Source organism: Alexandromys fortis, unplaced genomic scaffold (genome assembly GCF_014885135.2).
Source record: "Alexandromys fortis isolate MF-2015 unplaced genomic scaffold, M_Fortis_MF-2015_v1.1 scaffold_159, whole genome shotgun sequence".
Classification (NCBI taxonomy): domain Eukaryota; kingdom Metazoa; phylum Chordata; class Mammalia; order Rodentia; family Cricetidae; genus Alexandromys; species Alexandromys fortis.
Window position 1 is genome coordinate 3,275,226 of NW_026068031.1, and position 20,295 is coordinate 3,295,520.

Below are 20,295 nucleotides of genomic sequence, written 5' to 3' on the forward strand. Positions count from 1 at the left end.
CTCTCTCTCTCTCTCTCTCTCTCTCTCTCTCTCTCTCTCTCTCTCTCTCTCTCTCTCTCACACACACACACACTACTTTTCTACAGCAGTCCGTGTCCACGGCTCCCTCCACTTTCTGCTGCTCCCGCTCTACGCGCACAACCCTGGAACCTTTCCACTCTAACACAGGTGAGCACACTGCCCAACACAACTTACTCCCCTGAGCTAGCTGACATTCCTCTCTACAGTATCCTTGCCCTTACAAGGTCTTACAAACTGACACTCTAAGCTCAGGGAGTAACAGGAGAACCATTAAACTAATAACTCCTGTATAGCCTGCAGCTTGTGGGACACATGCAGCCCAAGATAGCTCTGAATTTGCCCCAACACAAAAACTGTAATTTACATAAGCATTATGAGATTTTTCTTTATTAACTCAATTGCAAAGTTCTAGAGTATGACCTTTGTAAATGACCAGGTTGTGTCAATACTGAAAGGTTGGACGTGTCCCAGTGAATGAGGGCTTCTCTAGTACTAAGTACTCAGACTAGCCATTGCCCAATGGGCTTTACATATCTTATCCTAAGTGCCCTTACTGCAATCACAAGATAAACACTATTATTCTCATTTCACAGGTAAAGCAAACAAACAACAAAAAGACTAGATTTAGAAAAGTAAACTTTCGGGCTGGAGAGGTGGCTCAGAGGTTAGGAGCACTGACTGCTCTTCTAGAGGTCCTGAGTTCAATTCCCAGCAACCACATGGTGGCTCACAACCATCTGTAATGAGATCTGGTGCCCTCTCCTGACCTAAAGGATATATGTAGACAGAATACTGTATACATAATAAATAAATAAACAAACAAACAAACTTTCAGTCACACAATGGTGGTGCACACCTTTAATCCCAGCACTCAGGAGGCAAAGGCAGGTGGATCCCTGTGAGTTTAAGGCCAGCCTGGTCTACAGAGCAAGTTCTAGAACAGGTAAGGCTACAAAGAGAAATTCTAACTTGAAAAACAAAAAACCAGAAGAAGAGGAGGAGGAGGAGGAGGAGGAGGAGGAGGAGGAGGAGGAGGAGGAGGAAGAAGAAGAAGAAGAAGAAGAAGAAGAAGAAGAAGAAGAAGAAGAAGAAGAAGAAGAAGAAGAAGAAGAAGAAGAAGAAAGGAAGAAAAGCAAACCCAAGACCCTCCCGCAGTGGTTTAAGGTTTCAGGTCCACAACTGAAGCCCCCAACTTGGAACCTGTAATGCTGAATCATGAAAAAGAATGAAGTCACAGAAAGAGTCAAGTATTGGGGGGGGGATTTAAGAATACAAATAAACAATTAGAGAGAGAAAAGGTCACCCAATCTAACTGTAAGGAATCTCACAGCAAAGTTAAAATTAGAACTACAAACTCCTACAGCTTTTTTGTTATCTTTTGAAGTAAAAATCATGCAAGGCAACACAAAGTGGAATGCAGCGCCGATACCTAGCAGAGACTATCACTGGCTGACTGCAGGATCCTAGGCGAGTTGTTTAATACTAGAGCACTTTAGCTCACAGGAAAGGGAGGAAATGCTTGAAAATACCTATCTTCAGGAAATGCTAAAACGGTGACAGAAACACATATTCCAAAGTTTGCAACATCCAATAAATTTTAGCCCATTTTTGAAGATCAGTTGTAAAAGTGTCATTTTCAAAAATGAAGAATTAACTTCTTTATATTAAAAATGGCTCTAGGAGAGCCAGTCAAAGCTCACTGTCACCCTTCTTCCCTGCATCTCCTACTGCAGAGGCTGAGGATCGGGTCACTGGTCCACATTTGACACCCCAGTAGCTGAGTTTCACTGTAACCTATTGCCTCAGTGTTGAGATCAGGCTGTGCCCTGTCCTGTTAGTCCATGTTGTTCAACAGTGGGTTTCTAATCTGTGGCCTGCCTAAGAAATTCCCCAATTTTACTAGCAGCAATTAACTCCGTTTTGTGGATGGAGGATGACTGTACCTTGGTGGGCATGTAAAACGACAATGTGTCCAGCACCACCAACCAGCACAGTCTGATACATAACTTATTCCTCAAGTAGGAAGGGTACCACCCCAGAAATTTACCTAAGTAAATTAGACTATGGCAACACTTGTGTGGATTTGAGTCTTACTAGGAAACACAGGAGTTTATAAACACCCAGAAAGGCACTGAGAAGAGAGCACAACTCTCTCACCTGAACTTCATAAAGAGGAAGACACCTAACTCTGTAATGTCTGACTACTGTGTGTGCGCGCACGCTCACGTATGTGTGTGTGTGTGTTTCTCTAAGAAAGAAAGCTTACTCCATGATGTATGATGTGTGATCTGAGAGTAAACATTAGTAATTCAGATTGCAATGAGAGAACCTGTGTTTGTCCTGGCCAGCTGCTGCCAATAAACCACTGTACAATGTGAACCTGCTCTTCTCCAGTCAGCTGACGTGTAGGAAGGGGCTTGCCTATGTCTCTGACACAGTGCACTTAGCAAGACTTACCTTTAAACGAGGGCCCATGTTCTGAGAGCCAAGTCATTCACCAAAGCAGGTAACTTTTACTCCTTTCACTTGCCTTCTAACTTGTACAAGGAAAAAAAAAAAAAAAAGCCAAACAGTCACCAGAAAGGACCAGTCCAGAAGGTGTTCATTGAGGTTATGTGTGTCCCAGTAAGCAAAGAGTCAGGATTCTGCATTGAAGCGGTTGAATTCTGAGGTGAAAAAATACAAGGCAAGAATGTATCATCCCTGGATGTCTCTAGTGTAAGATGAAACCAAGCACGGAAGATGCATATGTTCTGGTACAGCAGGGTCCTCCTATAAAGAAAAAGAGCATGTGCAGTAAGTTTCTGTTTCTGAAAGAGATTCCACAACCCCTCGCCCCCCCCCCCCCCNCCCCCCCCCCCCCCCCCCCCCCCCCCCCCCGGGAGGAAAAAACCAACCAGCAACAGAGGAGCTACAACATGCAGCAATATAGTGAGAGTAACTGAGTGTTGGTCACCTCTGACTAGGCTTTCCAACAGAAACTCCATGCGGAAGTTGCTCTAACTCCACAAGGGCAACCTCATCCGCCTACAAGCATGTCACTCCCCAGAAGCTCCAGCACTTCAAACGCTGTCTTCCAGTAGGGGTGGGCGGGGGTACAGATTTAAAGAGCCTCATCACAGCCTCATGCCTAGCTGCAGCTTAATGCGGCTGGGCCACGGCGTGGGAGGAGTGTGGCAAGAACTGAGACGCACAGCAGAGGCATGGGGATGACTCCACACTCAGCTGGAAAGAAGAAGAACTGTAGGACCTGATCCGTCTGCCTCTGCAGATTACCTCCTTTGCGCCCATGCACACAGTTCCAAGATATGATAAAAGACAACAATTCTGGGCTGGAGAGATGGCTCAGCTGTTAAAAGGACGGGCCACATTGGCCGCTCTTCCAAAGGACCTGGGTTCAGTTCCCAGCACCCACATGGCAGCTCACAACTGTCTGTAACTCCAGTTCCAAGGGATCTGACATCCTCACACAGACATTTGTGCAGGCAAAACCCAAATACACATTTTAAAAAATGACAATTTTTTTAAATTTTAAATATTGCTAAAATTTAAAAATCTGGCTAGGTGCAGTGGTGCATGCCTGTAATCCCAGCACTTGGGAGGCTAAGGCAGGAGGATCATGAGTTCAAGACCAAAAGGGGGGTGAGAAGCTGTAAAATCTGCTCCTAGGGCTGGAGAGATGGCTCAGAGGTTAAGAGCACTGACTGCTCTTCCAGAGGTCCTGAGTTCAATTCCCAGCAACAACATGGTGGCTCGCGCCATCTAGGGTGAGATCTGGTGCCCTCTTCTGGCATGCAAGCATACATGGAAGGAATATTGTGTACATAATAAATAAATAAATCTTTTAAAAAAAAATCTGCTCCTATAAGTAATGGAAGGGTACTAACGTCAGTTCATAATTCTCAAAGACATTCAAGGACCAGATGTAGCAAACAGGGGGTTATGGGTATACATATAAGAGCTACCAGAAAGCAAATGAAAACAGGTTATTAACCAGTAAACGGAAAGAGACCGTCTCACCAATGGCACAAACCACTATCAGCACTTCCAAACTCACAACACAGACACAGTTCTCTTTACACACAGATACAGAAGTATTCATCCTGATTTTACAGTCCAGGACATAAAGAGCAAGGTATGTTTTCCCAGTTGCTCACAAAAAGTAGCAGACAGTCTGGTTCCAGATTCCACATTTTTAGTGACCATTCTCCTATCTTTCTGCTAAGGGAAACCAAGGGAGAAAATACAGATTGCTAAACAAACCAGAACAGAAGGAATGGAGGCCAGCAGATCAAATAAGTTGGCAGACTTTTATAATTAAAAATGAGTAAGTACATGCATGTATTTTAACACATGGTGATAGACTTGCCAAGTACATGAGCCAAAACATGGGTCAACCAGCAATTGGAACCAGTTTAAAGGATCTACAAACAAGGGAACAGTTATGTAAACTATTAAAGATCCTCATGATAGAACGTTATATGATAATTTAAAAATGAATCTTTTGAGTAGCAAAAACACCAGATTGGGAAATGCTCACAAATAAACATTAAATGAAAAAGCAAGCACAACACTGTTCATACAATACAAGCCCAATCTTAGAAATGGCATTATATAGTTGTGAAATGATTTTAAAAGGGTGGTTGGAGATGTTCCTCAGTTATTTAAGAACGATTGCTGCCCTTGCACAGGACCTAACTTCGGTTCCCAGCACCCGCACGGGGCAGCTCGCAACCACTTCTAACTCCAGGTCCAGGGGATCCTGCACCTTCTTCTGGTGTCCATGGGCATACACACACAGGTTAAGAACTGCTGATAGATTCTCATGCAGCTCAGAGTGGCCCTAAACTCAGCAGTAGCCAAAGATGGTCTTGACCTCCTGATCTTGCCTTTACTTCCCAAGCCCTGCGATTTAGATATGTGCTACTATACCTGGTTTATCAAACTATTTTTTTTTAATATTTTACTTAAGTTCAGGTGCCTGCAAAAGCCAGAAGAGGAGGTCAGATCCTGTGGAGCTGGATTAAAGGCAGCTGTAAGCTAGCTGCCCAATATAGGTACTGGAGACTGAACTCAGATCCTCTGAAAAAACATGACACACTCTTAACCACTGAGCCATCTCTCCAGCCCCAGTTTTCCAATTTTTTAATAAAACAAAGACTAATAAAATGTTCTATTTCTGGAAAACATTTAATATGGGGGACCTATTTTCTTTAACAGGGCAGCAGAGAATAGGCAAATTATCTTTTTGGGTTTTCTTTTCTTTTTCTTTTGGAGATAAGGTCTCATGTAGCCCAGCTTGGCCTCACTCACTATACAGTCAAGGATGACTCTGAACTTTCCCACCTTCCAGTGCTGGGTCTACAGGCAAGCACCACCTTGCTGGGTTTAAGTTACCTTTTTCCAAATAATGAAATGGCATAAAGAAGTTAAGATAAAATATATTGAAGTTTTATTTCTATTATGATTTTAGAGGCTCTTCAATTCTGTAATCAGCTACTTGGCTATTAAACCAAGTAACTCCTAATATAATCTGTCCCTACTATGAATAAGTTTATCTCAATAGCTCAGCACCTCTATTGAGCATCAAGGCTCAACCTAAGCTGATGCCCCTTTCCAGCCCAGCTCCCAGGCTTCACCATGGCCTCTACCCATGTTAGACAGAATCAATCACCTCCTTTGTGATACTCACACACCAAAGATATTTCTATTACAGCACTTATTAGTCTGCATTATAATAATCTGTTTACATAAGGGTTTTTTTTGTTTTGTTTTTCGAGACAAGGTTTCTCTGTAGCTTTGGAGCCTGTCCTGGAACCAGCTCTTGTAGACCAGATGGGCCTCTAACTCACAGAGATCCGCCTGCCTCTACCTCCCAAGTGCTGCACCACCACTGCCTGCTCTATTTACATAACAGTAAAGCAGCAAGAGTGGCAGTTCCCTGGGGAGTCACAGTGTGTCTTTGCCACCTTTGCCTTCCACTGTAAATAAGGTGTCCAGCCCTGGGCTGTCAGGGTATGTACCCTCTTACAAGCTCCTCAATTGAGTTCTACACAAGTCAGTGTTTCAGAAGCACTGCCTCAACTGTAGAGCAGGCAGCCCAAGGTTCCCCATGTTCTAATAGGCTTACAGGTAATCCTTACGTTGTCAGTACTAGAGACTATGCTCTCAAATGCAAGAGACTAAAGCAGGAGTCAGTAAACTTTTATTTGTAGACCAGATTCACTTATTTGATCTTTTTGTAAACACAAACAGAACGAAGATGGTCAAGTTCATTCATTCACATAGCCAGTCTATCACCCAGTTTTTGCACAGCAAGGCAGAGCCAAGTAGCTGCAGAAAAGATATATGTGTAAATTATCTCACCTTCGGGGCAAAGCCCACAGATAACTGGCTTTCAGACAGGACTGATGTGGGATTCCCCTCTATATGCTGTAAATATCACTGATAAATAAAGGAAATGCTTTGGACCTATAGCAGAGCTATAGGGGAACAGAGCTAGGTGGGGAAAACTAAGCTGAATGCTGGGAGAAAGGAGGTGGAGTCAGAGAAGCCATGTAGCCCAGCCAGAGCCAGATGGAACTTTAGCCAGTAAGCCACAGCCATGTGGTGATATACAGATTAATAGAAATGAGTTAAATTAATATGTAAGAGTTAGCCAATAAGAAGCTAGAGCTAGTGGGCCAAGCAGTGATTTAATTAATATAGGTTCTGTGTGTTTTTTTTCAGAGCAAAGCAGCCAGGAACCAACAAGCAGCCCCCTCCTTATAACATAGGATCTCTCCACACAGCTGCCTTGAACTCCCAACATTTTTGCCCCAGCTCCCAAAGCTCTGCTTTACAGCCTTGTGCCACTACTGTCAGTCCTAAGGGCTTAAAGTTACATAGCTGCCTCTTGTAAATATGAATACATTTCTACAATAAATTAAAAAAAAAAGCATAAAAATTATTTTCTTCCCATTCTACTACCGCCTTTTCTGGGAAGAGAGCTGGAAAGCTCAGAAAACTATGCAAAGATTTCTCATTTCAATTCTTCCCTCTCATGGGTTAATCAAGCTCTCAATATGTAGTACAGGCTAGCCTGAAACTCATCATCCTCTGGTCTCCACTTCCCAATCATTCCTGGCTCTTATTTTAATTCTGACTTAAAAGTTTCATGTCTATAGTCATAGGATAACTAGGAATTTTATTCAGTCATTTCCAAAGGGCTAAGCAAGAGGATTTTTTAAATACAGTATCTGAAGGATCAAACACATTACTGTCCCTACAATTAATTAATACATACTAATGACTCAGTCTGCTTTCAAAATGCTACTGGAGGGCTGCAGAGATGGCTCAGAGGTTAAGATACACGGGCTGCTCTCCCAGAGGTCCTGAGTTCAATTCCCAGCAACCACATGGTGGATCACAACTATTTATAATGAGATCTGTTGCCCTCTTCTGATGTGCAAGCATGCAAACCAGCAGAACACTGTATACATAATAAAGAAAATAAATCTTAAAAAATGCTACTGGGCCGGGCAATGGTGGCGCACGCCTTTAATCCCAGCACACGGGAGGCAGAGGCAGGCGGATCTCTGTGAGTTCGAGACCAGCCTGGTCTACAGAGCTAGGGCCAGGACAGGCTCCAAAGCCACAGAGAAACCCTGTCTCGAAAAAAAAAAAATGCTACTGGAGGGCTGGAGAGATGGCTCAGAGGTTAAGCGCACTGACTGCTCCTCCAGAGGTCCTAAATTCAATTCCCAGCAACCACATGGTGGCTCACAGCCATCTAGAATGAGATCTGGTGCCCTCTTCTGGCATGCAAGCATACATGGAAGGAATGTTGTATACATAATAAATAAATAAATAAATCTAAAACATGCTACTGGAACACTTTCTAAAGATTTATTTATTTCGTGTGTTTGAGTGGATGCACAACTTGTGTATGCTTGGTGAAGGTCAGGAGAGGGCATTGAATCCTCTGGAACTGGAATTATAAATGTTGTGAGCCATCAGCCGGGTGCTGGGAACCTAACCCAGGTCCTCTTCAAGAGCAGCAAGTGCTCTTAACCACTGAGCCATCTTTCCAGTTCTCAAAATGCTATTCTAAGAAAGTAAGAAAACACTCATGTAAAGGTCCACTTCAGGTATATTTGGAGACAGCGGCAACAACCAAGAGTTCAATTATCATTGACTGGTTTCAATAAAACAAGGCAGAAAATAAGAAAAATGTATTTCGTTAGGCAGTAGTGGCACACGCCTTTAATCCCAGCACTCGGGAGGCAGAGGCAGGCGGATCTCTGTGAGTTTGAGGCCAACCTGGTCTACAAGATCTAGTTCCAGGACAGGCTCCAAAGTTACAGAGAAACCCTGTCTCAAAAAAAGAAAGAAAGGAAGAGAGAGAGAGAGAGAGAGAGAAAAGAAAAGAAAAAAAGAAAAATGTATTTCTCAGACTTATTCTCCAACGTTTAAAAAAAAATTCAGCTGGGACAATGTCCATAGGGTAGAGTGGTCTAAGAAAATTCCCCGAAATAAAGTATCCTACCATATGGTTTGAACTGTTGGTTTATAATATGCTGCCTTAATTTTACTGTGGCATTTTTTTTCTCCCCATCCCAAACCCCACCATAAAGAGTTACCCTCCCCAATCAAGTTTATATTCTTGAGATATTTATACAGTTGTATACTTCTGCTGTCTTAGTTCAGCCAAGTTATACGGTTTTCATTTATATTCTTTCCTCATCAGTCAGCCTCTTCAGTCTTTCAAGCATTCCTGTGGGTCTCCTGTGAACTCTCTCCAACTGGTCCCCAGCACTCTTGTAATGAGGTGCCTCCAACTGACTGCAGCCTTCCAGGAACTGCCCAGTCAATCAGAGCAAGATGAACTCACCCTTCTCTGTCCCATGACACAATACTTCTTAGTGGGTAATCCCCCAAGTCACAGAAAGCTGGTGTGCTGCCATACTATACTAAACCCCAATCCTTATCTCTCAGATCTGGGCACTGGGGCATGCAGAGCATGCCAAAGCCCAGAGGACAAGTGACACATGTCTTGCAGCATCTCTCTTAATGGAGGACAACGTTATCAGACAAGAAGCATTTTCATGTTCTAGATACAGATAAGAACACAGAACACCAAAGTTCCATGAATTTCTAAAGCTAAAACATGATGTTCAAAACAGCTGTACATACTTAAGACCAAAAGGTTCCTTGGCGCTGCACCACCAGCTGCTGCCCCTGCCATGGGCCTTAAAGCTCTTGTATAAAAGCCTGAAGAGCACTCACCTCCCATGAACTGTGGTCACCACCCACTACTGCCTGGCACACAGTTTGCTGCTGTTTTCCCATCCCTAGAGCTATATTTCTCCATTGGTTAGAATTGTTTTCTAAAACTACAAGAACACTTCAATAAGCAATTCACTGACAACCAACAAACACCCTTGGTTCCTCTGCATGACTTCCTCTTCTTCATTATATATTTCTTGATCTGTCAGACTACCTGCTAAAAGCTGAGGTCCAGGCACAAGATAAATAAGACAGGATTCCCCTACATCTTCATCCTTGTTTCTTTTTTCTTTTCTTCTTCCTTTTTGTGTTTGGAGTCAAGCTCAAGGCCTCAAACATACTACACAAGGTCCTACCATAGAGCAAACTCCATGGATACTATACAAGGTTCTAAAAGAAAACTAACTCCCTGCCCTTGTTTTTGTTTTTGTTTAAGTGCCTTAGCCACGTACTCAGACTGGCCTAAAACGTGCTATGCTGCTCAAGCAAGACATAATGCTTTTCTTTTTTTTTTTTCTAAATCAAATCATCTGATAGGTGCATAAATGTATAGAATGCATTTGGTCATTTTTTGCCCCCTACTATCCTCTCTTTCCCCTCCCATTCCTGCTGAACCCTTGCTTCTTCCCAGCCAGTAATCCCTTCTACTGTCATGTCTTTTGTTGCTGTTGACTTCTGTGACCCACTGAATTTAATTAAGTTGCCTGCAAGAGAATGAGTAAGGGGCTATCCACTGCAGTGTGCGCAAATTAGTAGTTGCTGTATCGGTGAAGAAAATGGCTCTCCCTTGGCCAGCAACCAGTAATGGTCCCTCAGGGAAGGGTGGAAAGACAGGGGCTTTGTTAACCTTGATGCACTTGATTCAATGTGGAAGATAGACAATATAATGTACTAAGTGTGGTGACAGAGAAATAAACAAAGCGTGGAGGACAAGGAAAGAGAGGCAACCTTGCCTTAAGAGACAGAACACGTCTTCATAATAGAGGCAATGGAGTCGATTAACTAAGAACAAGGGCGATGGGCGGGCTCAGTGGTTAAAAGTGTGTACTATTCCTGCAGAGGACCAGAGTTTGGTTTCTAGCACCCCATCAAGCAGCTCATAACCTGCTATAATCCCACCTACAGAAGTTCTGACTACATCTCCTGGCCTCTGCACTTTCAAGGACACCACCCTCCAAACACACAAATATACACATAATTAAAAAACAAAAAAAATTTAAAGAATGAGTAAATACTTGCAAAGGTAAGGAGTGGTGTGCGTGGGACATCCTAGAGACAGGTAAAGGTAAGTGTGCGTGGGACATCCTAGAGACAGGTAAAGGTAAGTGTGCATGGGACATCCTAGAGACAGGTAAAGGTAAGTGTGCGTGGGACATCCTAGAGACAGGTAATGGAATGGCCACCAGGGAAAAAGTCTGCTTCTAAATACAGTCTCGAATAATGGCAAGGAATCTCATCACTGATGGTCCTGGAGTAGTCAGCTGCCCTTCCTTTGTTGTAAAGTGGAGACATACTGAGAAGAGAAGAACTTCAGCTGCTCCATAAGAGCAAGCCTTGGACTACAGGGACAGAAAGACTGAGAATGGACACCCCCGACCCAGGTGGCCAAGGCTGTTGGGTTGCCAAGAGAGTGGTTTATGTCAGGCCGCAGCAGCTCCAGTAAGCAAGGAAGAAGGCTACACTCTACACAAGGGAGTAACTGGTTTTCTAGAGAGATTCCACGTGGGAACAATCATAGCAACCACCCAAAAGACTGAATGCACTGGGACTCTCTCAGGGATGACGATAACAGGAGTCTACCTTGCTGAGAACGTCCTGGGAGCCAGGTAAAGCACTTCATCTGCATTCTATCATCAACCCTAACAGCAACCACGTTAGGCACATATATTATAAACTCTACTAGATCAGGAAACAGAGGCATAAAGAGCTACAATAATGTTGATAAAGCCATCTACTTGATAGCTTAAAGAGTCAAACAATTTGATTCCAAATCCATGACATTAACCAGGAACTCTGATGTATAAAAGAATCACCAGTCCCTGGCCAGGGAGAAGAGTATTTGGGAGATGAGTAGAATGAGAGCACAGATGATATATTTAATTTGCATTTTAAAGAAATATTACATTGCGGGGCGGTGGTGGCGCACGCCTTTAATTCCAGCACTCAGGAGGCAGAGGCAGGCGGATCTCTGTGAGTTCGAGGCCAGCCTGGTCTACAAGACCTAGTTCCAGGACAGGCTCCAAAGCCAAAGAAACCCTGTCTCGAAAAACAAAAAAGAAATATTACTTCATTTTAGATTTTAAACAGCAAAAAAAATATTCTAAGATGTTATTCTTTTTAAACCAAATGAGAAAGAAGATTTTTAGGAGGTAAACAAGGAAGAACAAGACAGACTTTTGACTGAGAGACAAGATCAGAGAACCCATGGCAGTGCTGCACTCAGGAGGCTGAGATAGGAGAATCAAGTCTGAGGTTACCCTGAGCTAGACAGATAATAAGATTCTATATTCCCTCAGCTCCCAAGAAGTAAACGAAGCCTGGTGGCAGACGCAGAGACAAAATGATCAAAAGTTCAAGGCTTCAAAGGCCAGCATGAATTTGCAAATTTCTGTCTCAAATAAAAAGTTCAAAAACCTAATAAAAAGTGGGGTGGTTGGAGACATCATGTTCAGTGGTTGAGCGCCTATCTCACACACACGAGGTTCTAGATTCAGCCCCCATGCCACCAAATAAATAAATAAAGGAGGAAAAGAGAAAAGCTGAAAAGGAGAAATAATTAAACTAGTCAAACTCTAGTCATGAAATGGAGGTTAGAGCGTTCTTTACGTTCTTAGAAGCAACAGGACGATGGTCTGTGAGGTGAGAAAAAAACAAGGGGGAAAAGTTAAGCACCAATGTTGATTTTCTGACCTTGGGAGCCTAGAGGAACGTTGTGAATGAAGGAGGGAGGGCAAAGAGAAGGAGAGTTAATAAGTACAGAGGAGCATGCCACATCTGTGCCCTGATAGGATATACAGGAGACATGCACGAAACAAATGGAAACAAACAGGTATCTCAAGGTATAGACCAGCGCAACACCCCAGAGACACCGGACATGCAAAAGACCACCGTGAAAAGCAAGCGCAGGGACAGGCTAATTGAACTTCAAGAAAATCAATCTAACCAAACAAAAGGGTCACTTAAGACAAGGAATCTGAGGCCAGTCTTGATTACAGAGAGCTTGTCTCAAAAAGGTGGAGGGCATGTTGATTAGTATTTTGGGTATAAAGGTAGATCCACTCCAAATTTTAAGATTTTTAAATCTTACTTTATGAGTGTTTTGACCTACAGGGGCCAGGAGAGAGTATAAAGCCCCTGGAACTGGAGTTACAGGCACTTATGAGATGACATGTGGGTGCCGGGAATAGAAGACCAGTCAGTGCCGTCTCTCCAGCTCCAAACACACCAGTTTTTAGATTCACTCATGCTTCTACTTACATCAGTAAGTAGTTCATTCCTGATTACTGGGTCTCTTTTAATGACAAAGTACAAGTTGTTTATCCATCCAGCATATGAACATTTGGACTATATCCAACTTAGTGCTGTTATGCATAAAGCTGCAATGAATCTTCCAGCATAAGTGTTTGTATTTCTCTGAAGTAAACACCTGGAGTGGAACTGCTAGTTCATATGGGCAGCACATTTCCAGCACTGACTGCCAAGCTGCTTTCCCAGGCAGCTGCATTACTTTACATTTAGAGCAACGCATCAGAGGTCTAGCTGTACTTCCACCAACACTTGGCACTTCTCACAGTACCCCCAACTCCTGGAGTTCACTGAGTAGTCCTGGCTGGCCTCGAACTCACAGAGATCTGCTTGCCTCTGCCTCCCACATGCTGGGATTAAAAGTTTATGCTACTACACCTGGCTTAATCTGCATTTTTCCAAGGGCTAAGAATTCTGAGCATCTTTTCAGATATGCATTAGCTATTGCATAGCTTCTCTGGTAAATGTCTGTTCCAATATTTTGTCTTCTTGCCACTGAGCCTCAGTTCTTTATAGGCTCTCCATGAAAGCCCCTTATTAGACATCTGATAGACACGTGCCAAGTATTTCCTGTGGCTTGCTCTTTGCTTTATTTTCTTTAGCGTGTGTGTGTGTGTGTGTGTGCTATGTGTGTGGTGTCTGTAAAAGATAGAAGTGTCAGAGTTCCCAGACCTGAAGTTGAGATGCTGTGAGCTGCTCAACATGGGTGCTGGGAACTGAACTCAGGTCCTCTGGAAAAGCAGTCAATGCTCTTAACTGTAAGCCATCTCTCTAGCTCTCCTTTTCATTTTCTTAATAGGAACTCAACTTTTCTTTTCTTTTTCCCTGAGACAGGGTTTCTCTGTGTAACAACCCTAGCTATCCTGGAACTCACTTTATAGACCAGGCTGGCCTTGAACTCAGGGAAATCTGCCTTCCTCTGCCTCCAGTGCTGGGACAAAAAGCATGTGCCCATGCCTATTGGAAACTAAACTTTTTAAGAGTAAACACTTCCAACGTTGATGAAATCCAATTTATCAATTTTTTCTTTTGAAGTTTATTTCTTTTTATTTTACATTGTGTGTGGGTGGGTGTGTGTCCTCGCTCCTGCCTGTAGCCAGAAAAGCGTGTTGGATGTCCTGGAGCTGGAGTTAGAGACATGAACTGCATGACTAGGTAGTGGGACTTGAACTCTGCAAAAACAGAAAGTGTTCTTAACCACTGAGCCATTTCTTCAGCTGTTTCCTGTGTTCTATATTTTTAAAGTCTTTGCCTAAGTCAAGATCACAAAGCCTTTTTTCCTGTTTTCTTCTAAAGTTTATATTAAAGTTTCATAAGAAAAAAATCTCTTGTCAAAAATGTTAACAAGATTTCACTAAAACTCTGCATTCCACTTTTCTCCTAACTATCCAGGTTTATCATCTCTTTGTTTCGCTCAGAGTCCTCCCACACTACTAAGCACTACTCAAGTTAGGGGCCATGTCTGAATCCAGAAGACTTGTCATTTAACAGATTTCTCCTTCCACCTAATGAGTGGCATAGCTAAATGGAGCCAAGGTTTTTGTTCCTGCACTGTCTTCAGATCAACCCCAAATCTCTACTGATCTGAATTTGCTTCTGATGACGAGTTCTAGAACCTGGAACAGACACCCTGGGACATGGCCTGGAAGGAACATGCATGCCATCCTGATGTGAAAGAGAAGATTCCAGATCATTCTCTCTAGTTCAAGTCAATCTTGCCTGTAGGAAGCTGGAGAAAGCCGCATACCTCACCAGTTAATTTAAAATTTGATCTTATAAAAGTTAAGATGACCAGAACCAAAGCAATCTACATCCATTTATTCTATTTAAAGTCTCTTCGTATCATTTTCTTTAAAACAAGACAGTTTCGGGGCTGGAGAGATGGCTTGGTGGTTAAGAGCACTGGTTGTTCTTCCAGAGGTCCTGAGTTCAATTCCCAGCTACCACATGGTAGCTCACAACCATCTATAGTGGGATCTGATGCCCTCTTCTGGCAAAGGTGTAGATCCAGAGTTTCTCAGAGTCAAAATTAAGTAAGTAGCAAACACAAAAAGAGAGCTTGGATGCATTCCACTTCCGTATGGACTAGCTTGTTAATCACTCTGAGCCCTGTTCAGATGGAGTAGGAAAACAGCATCAAAGCCAACAGAATGAAACACAGAGAACAAGCAATGACTGTCGCTGCTCTCTTTGTACTGTGGGACAGCTAAAGAAAAATGAGAGAGAAAACTGGCCTGTCTACACCGTCATATCCTTTCTCCCCAAGTACAGAAAACAAGCTTCTAAAATTATTGACCCACGGGGACTTTGTGTGGTTTCCTTTCTTGGTATTCACCACTTTATTCAAATAAATAAAATTATTTTGAGTTTATTTTGAAAGATAGCCCAAGCTATCTTTCATGCAACTCATGGTATGGAACAGGCTGGATTCCAAATTCCAGTCCTCTAGACTCCCTCCCAAGTCTGGAGATTACAGACATGACCCATAAGGAGAAGCCTGAAAATATAACTTTGCTCTTTGTCCTGTGTGTGTGTGTGTGTGTGTGTGTGTGTGTGTGTGTGTGTGTGTGTGCCTGTGGAGGCTAAAGGTAAAATGCCATGTCTTCCTTGGTGGCTGCTTCCTTCCCCACCCCTACTAGGGAAGACCTCTCACAAACCTGACACCCAATGATTCTGCTAGATTAGCTGGCCATCAAGTGTACCTGTCCTCCTGTCTCTGCCTCCTTGTGGCTGGAATCACAGACCAGTGTTGCCACATCCAACTCTTTACATGGGTGCTGAGGGTCTGGACACAAGTCCTAAAAACTTTAACAACTAAGCCTTCCACTCAGACAGTCTGTTTGATGTTTTAAGACAAGGACTCACGTAGCTAAGTTAAGGCTGGCCTCTACCTGCTGATTCTCCTTCATCTACCATCCAACGGATGGGATTATAGCAGTGGTTCTAACCTCCCTAATGCTGTAACCCTATAATACAGTTCCTCATAACCATAAAATTATTTTCATTGCTGTAATTTTTGTCAGTTATGAGTCATAATATAAATATCTGATATGCAGGATATCTGATGTGTGACTCCCCCCCCCACACACACACACACACCAGGTTGAGACTATTGTCTGGATTACAGACAATATGTCTTCATGTTTGGCTGAAAATATGATTTTTCAATCTTAGCCTGACATCCTTCATCACTAACTATTAAGGCAACTTCACTAGATGTTAACACGTGTCAGAACGGGGCTACAAAGAGAGAAATGGAATGGAATCAGTAATATCTAGAAAGAACTGCCCAGGCAGTATTTTCCCAGTACAAAATGACACTATATGATACTGTTTTAGATGGATTCCTAGAAAAAGAGCTTCTCCCCTTTAAGTCCCCGTGGCTACGGCAAGGGGACTACTGCTCATGTTCACAAGTCAGGACATAGAAGAAACTGGGGTTCAGAAATCCTGCATGTGCGTGGCAAAACTCCTAACAGTAATGGGGAGGTGACAGGAGTTCGGGGAACATTTGCCCAAGGAGATAAGCTTTACCTGTGGGGCTGGAGAGAGGGCTCAGCAGTTAAGGCAAGCACTCCTCCCACCAAGGATCCAAGTTTGGTTGCCAGCACCTAGGCCAGGTGGCTCACCGCCTCCTGTAACTCCAGTTCAAGGGGATCTGATGCCCTCCTCTGGCCTCTGTGGGCAATGGTGTTTACACGTATATACAGTCATATTGACAAACGTGTATATAATACATCCCTTTGTTTAAAGCTTTAAACATTTCCTAAACTGGTTCCTCCCGTTCATTTTCACTTCTCCAAGTGATGGTTATTGTACTGACAAGTGGCTGAGTTCCAGGTGACGAGAAACGAACCATTGCCAAAATGCAGCGCAGAGAGCAACTGCCCATAACTGGGCACTGGGTGAGTTCAAACCCACTTGCTCCTTCCATCTGTCAGGGTTTTATTGTCTTTTTGAGACATGCTCTCACTCTGTAACACAAGCTGCCTCGAACTCTCGATCCTCCTTTCAGTATTGACTGAGATCGCAGACACACACCACCACACCTGGTGTCAGATTTATTTCTCTTGGCTTCCTCTTTCAATATACTTCCTGGGACCATTTTCTGGAGCCCTGTCCAGCTCAGAACAATTAAGAACTTTCAAAAATTTTAGAGTTAACAATATGTCTAAATCAACAGCAAATTTATTTTGGGTATTTTAAAAGGAAAAGAAATTACTAGTTCAATTTACAACTTCCTCTTATTCTGATGGTTTCCTGTCTATAAAATGAACTCTTCCATGTTGATCCACAGAATGAGGACAGGCTGCCATGTTCCCATCTCATAGCAGCTTTTATGTTCAGGTAACCCTGAACTACTGAACTTGGCTACAGCAGAAATATTTCTACAGTAATTCTCTGAATCTGACAAGCCGTCTCCCTCAATAAGTCTAGGAAGTTGTTATTTTATTAACTGTGCATGAAAGGGCAGGCAAATGGCCAGCTATGCAGCCCTGCAGGGTAGAACTGCAATTGTTACACACATATTAAAGGCTAAAATTTCTGCCTCTATTATGATCCACTCCTTACTTTCCAGTCCACTCTTGTTTTTTAGAGTAACTTTAATACTTTATTTAGTTATTGCTATTATCAGTGTGTACAGAAGTGTGTATGTGCCACATCTGTGTAGAGGTCAGAGGACAATTTTCAGGAGTCGGTTCTCTTTCCACTATGGGTTCCAGGGGGCAAATTCAAGTTGTCAGGCTTGTGTAGCAAGCACTTTCAACCAACTGAACCATGTAGCTGGCCCTACATTCTTCTTCCTCCTTTTTTTTTTTTTAAATATTTCTTTAGCCTGGTGTGACCTCTATGAGATAAACACCAAACTGGACTACATGATGAGTTCCACGACAGCCAGGGTTATGTAGTAAGACACTGTCTCAAAACAAACAGCAAAAAAATATGTATTTATTTTTATTTTATATGTGTGAGTGTTTTACCTGCATGTATGTATATGCCCTACCTGTATACCTGGGTACCCTTGGAGGCCAGAAGCAGGTATTCGTGCTATGTTGATTGTAGTAATTAAATATTATACAATACTCTAACCAAGACCCTTCCAGGAAGATGAACACGTGCAATAATTTCTTCAAAATATTTGAATTTATATACCTCTAGCTGACCATATTCCATAATATTTACCTATTTACAAGTCATTCTTCAATAGAGCCTGAGTGTTTTAGAGTAGCTAGCATACTGTCTGGGACAGAATGGGCTCTGAATAAATGCCCTGTGAATAAATACATAGTAGTAATATACCTCTGAAGTGTCATACAAACCAATGCAACACCAAGACCTAGGAGAACATGATGCATTTTAATTTTATTTTATGTGTATGCTCTCTGTGTGTGTGTATGTGTGTGTGTGTGTGTGTGTGTATTTGTTTTCAAACAATCCCAAGAGTCCATGAAGGCCACAAGGTGTCAAATCCCCTGGAGCTAAAGTTACAGCAGTTGTGAGCTGTCAGATCTGGGTGTTGAGAATCAAATTCGGGTCACTGGGACAGCTGCCAGGGCTGTTAACCACCAAGTCATCTCTCCAGCCCTGCTACTTCATTTAAAGGTGGTCAAATTAAATTAAAAAGTAACGGACAGCAACAAATGTTTGTTGGGGAAACAACATATGAACCATAAGGGTACGTGTAAAACTGTGTTTGAAGCTAGAAATCATGTCTCCAAATTAACTCGAAATACAAGGCTTTCTCTAGGGATTCTTCCACCAGCCATAAGTTTATTAAACTATTTAGACCAATGAGTGAGAAGAATAAAATTCAAGTCCAATTAAGTATTCAAACTGTGGACTCAACGGCTTCACAGATTCTTTCTCTTCAGTATGCAGAAAAATACACAAGGGCCCTCTGAACCACCGAGAAGGACTAAAATCATTCTTTTCCTCACAAGAGTGCAGTCAAAAGTAATTCCATTCTGCTCCCACCCAGAGTCAAAACCATCCCTCTCTCCATCCCTCCCAAAGAGTGCTATATAATAGCTGAGTGCTTTAACCGCAGGCTTTAAGAGTCTCGGATCATGACAAAATTACAATGCAGCAAAAACACTTGTCTGTGTCCACCCCCACAGCGTTCCTACACTAATTTAGCTTCCTGTCAAGTATTAACAATCAAGGGATCAGAAAGTTCTCGGAAGAGAAACTGCAAACCACTTTAATGGGAAATAAGGAAGAAAAAAAAAACAGTTCATGGATTTCACACTGAGAGGAAAGGGTTTTTCTGTCAGGGACTGCATTTACATGCAAATTACTATTTAACTAGCTGCAATTTTCTCTTCAAGTGCTCTCAATAAGCACACACAGGCACTTGCACACACAGGCACGCACACGCACACTTCTAATCAATCTCCATAGGTTTAAAAACAAAAACCGATCATGTTTACTTTAAAGGCTAAATGCCTAATCACTAACATGTTTCAATTTTAAAAAAATGTGGCTGCTGCTAACTCTACCCATGAATTACAGCTGGGCAGAGGCAAACTGTTCTGAAAAGATGAGATGTAATTTCCTGGGGGTAAAGCAAGAGGTACGGACAATCTCTAAAGATGTGTCAATAATAAAACTATTTCAACACCAAAAATTTGCTACAAACAGATAATGTGAACTATAAAGAGATCTGAATGCGACATGTGGCTAAAAGAACAGAAGGAAGGACACCGGTTCTATATCCAAATCAACTCAAAAATGATCCATTATAAAGACCTGAAATTTTAATAAGTTTTCTGAGGTTTACCAATATGCTCAAGTTTCAAAATAGTACAAATATATTAACATGTAAGTGACGTAACATGTCAAGTTGGAAAACCATGACATGAAATGACTGAGAACACTTAAAAAGAGTTTCGTTTTTGTGTTGTTTTGTTTGTTTTTCGAGACAGGAATTCTCTGTGTAACAGTCCTGGCTGTCCTGGAACTCACTTTATAGACCAGGCTGGCCTCGAACTTACAGAAATCCGTCTGCCTCTGCCTCTCGAGTGCTGGGATTAAAGGCCTGAGCCACTGCCCAGCTAAAAGAGTTATTTAATGGTAAGCTTTCTAGGGACTTAATGAGTATGAAAACACAAGTCCTGGTGGCATCCCCATACTATGTACTATGATGATTATCTTAGCTTTACAGATGAAGAAACAGAAGCACCAACTGATGGCCCAAAGTAATACACTGCAAGCAAGCAACATAAAACGGTTTAAACTGAAGTCAATCAAACTCCAGAATTCAATAACCAATGCACTGTTATAACGTGAACATCTTTTTAACCCAGTAACACTAGGTCATTGTCACGCACTAAGAAAAACACAAGCTTTTAAAACCAAACAGACCTCTGAGCATCTAGGCCACAGCTTCAACATCAGAAAAAAAAAAAAAAAAGATATGGGGGTACTATGGAGGTCAAAGTGCCAAGGAAATGATGTTTACATAGTCTAGAAGTTGCGTAA

The 20,295-nt window shown here is 42.4% G+C and overlaps 1 protein-coding gene across 5 annotated transcripts in view; it reads right to left on the reverse strand.

The window, feature by feature from the left end:
* Positions 1-20,295, reverse strand: part of Arel1 (apoptosis resistant E3 ubiquitin protein ligase 1) — a 50,357-nt gene that overhangs the window by 28,880 nt on the left and 1,182 nt on the right. For all 5 annotated transcript variants that reach the window (XM_050164571.1, XM_050164566.1, XM_050164569.1 and 2 more), the window contains exon 2: positions 2,479-2,793. The gene's annotated coding sequence lies outside the window, so the exon portion shown is untranslated. The remainder of the gene's footprint in view (positions 1-2,478; positions 2,794-20,295) is intronic.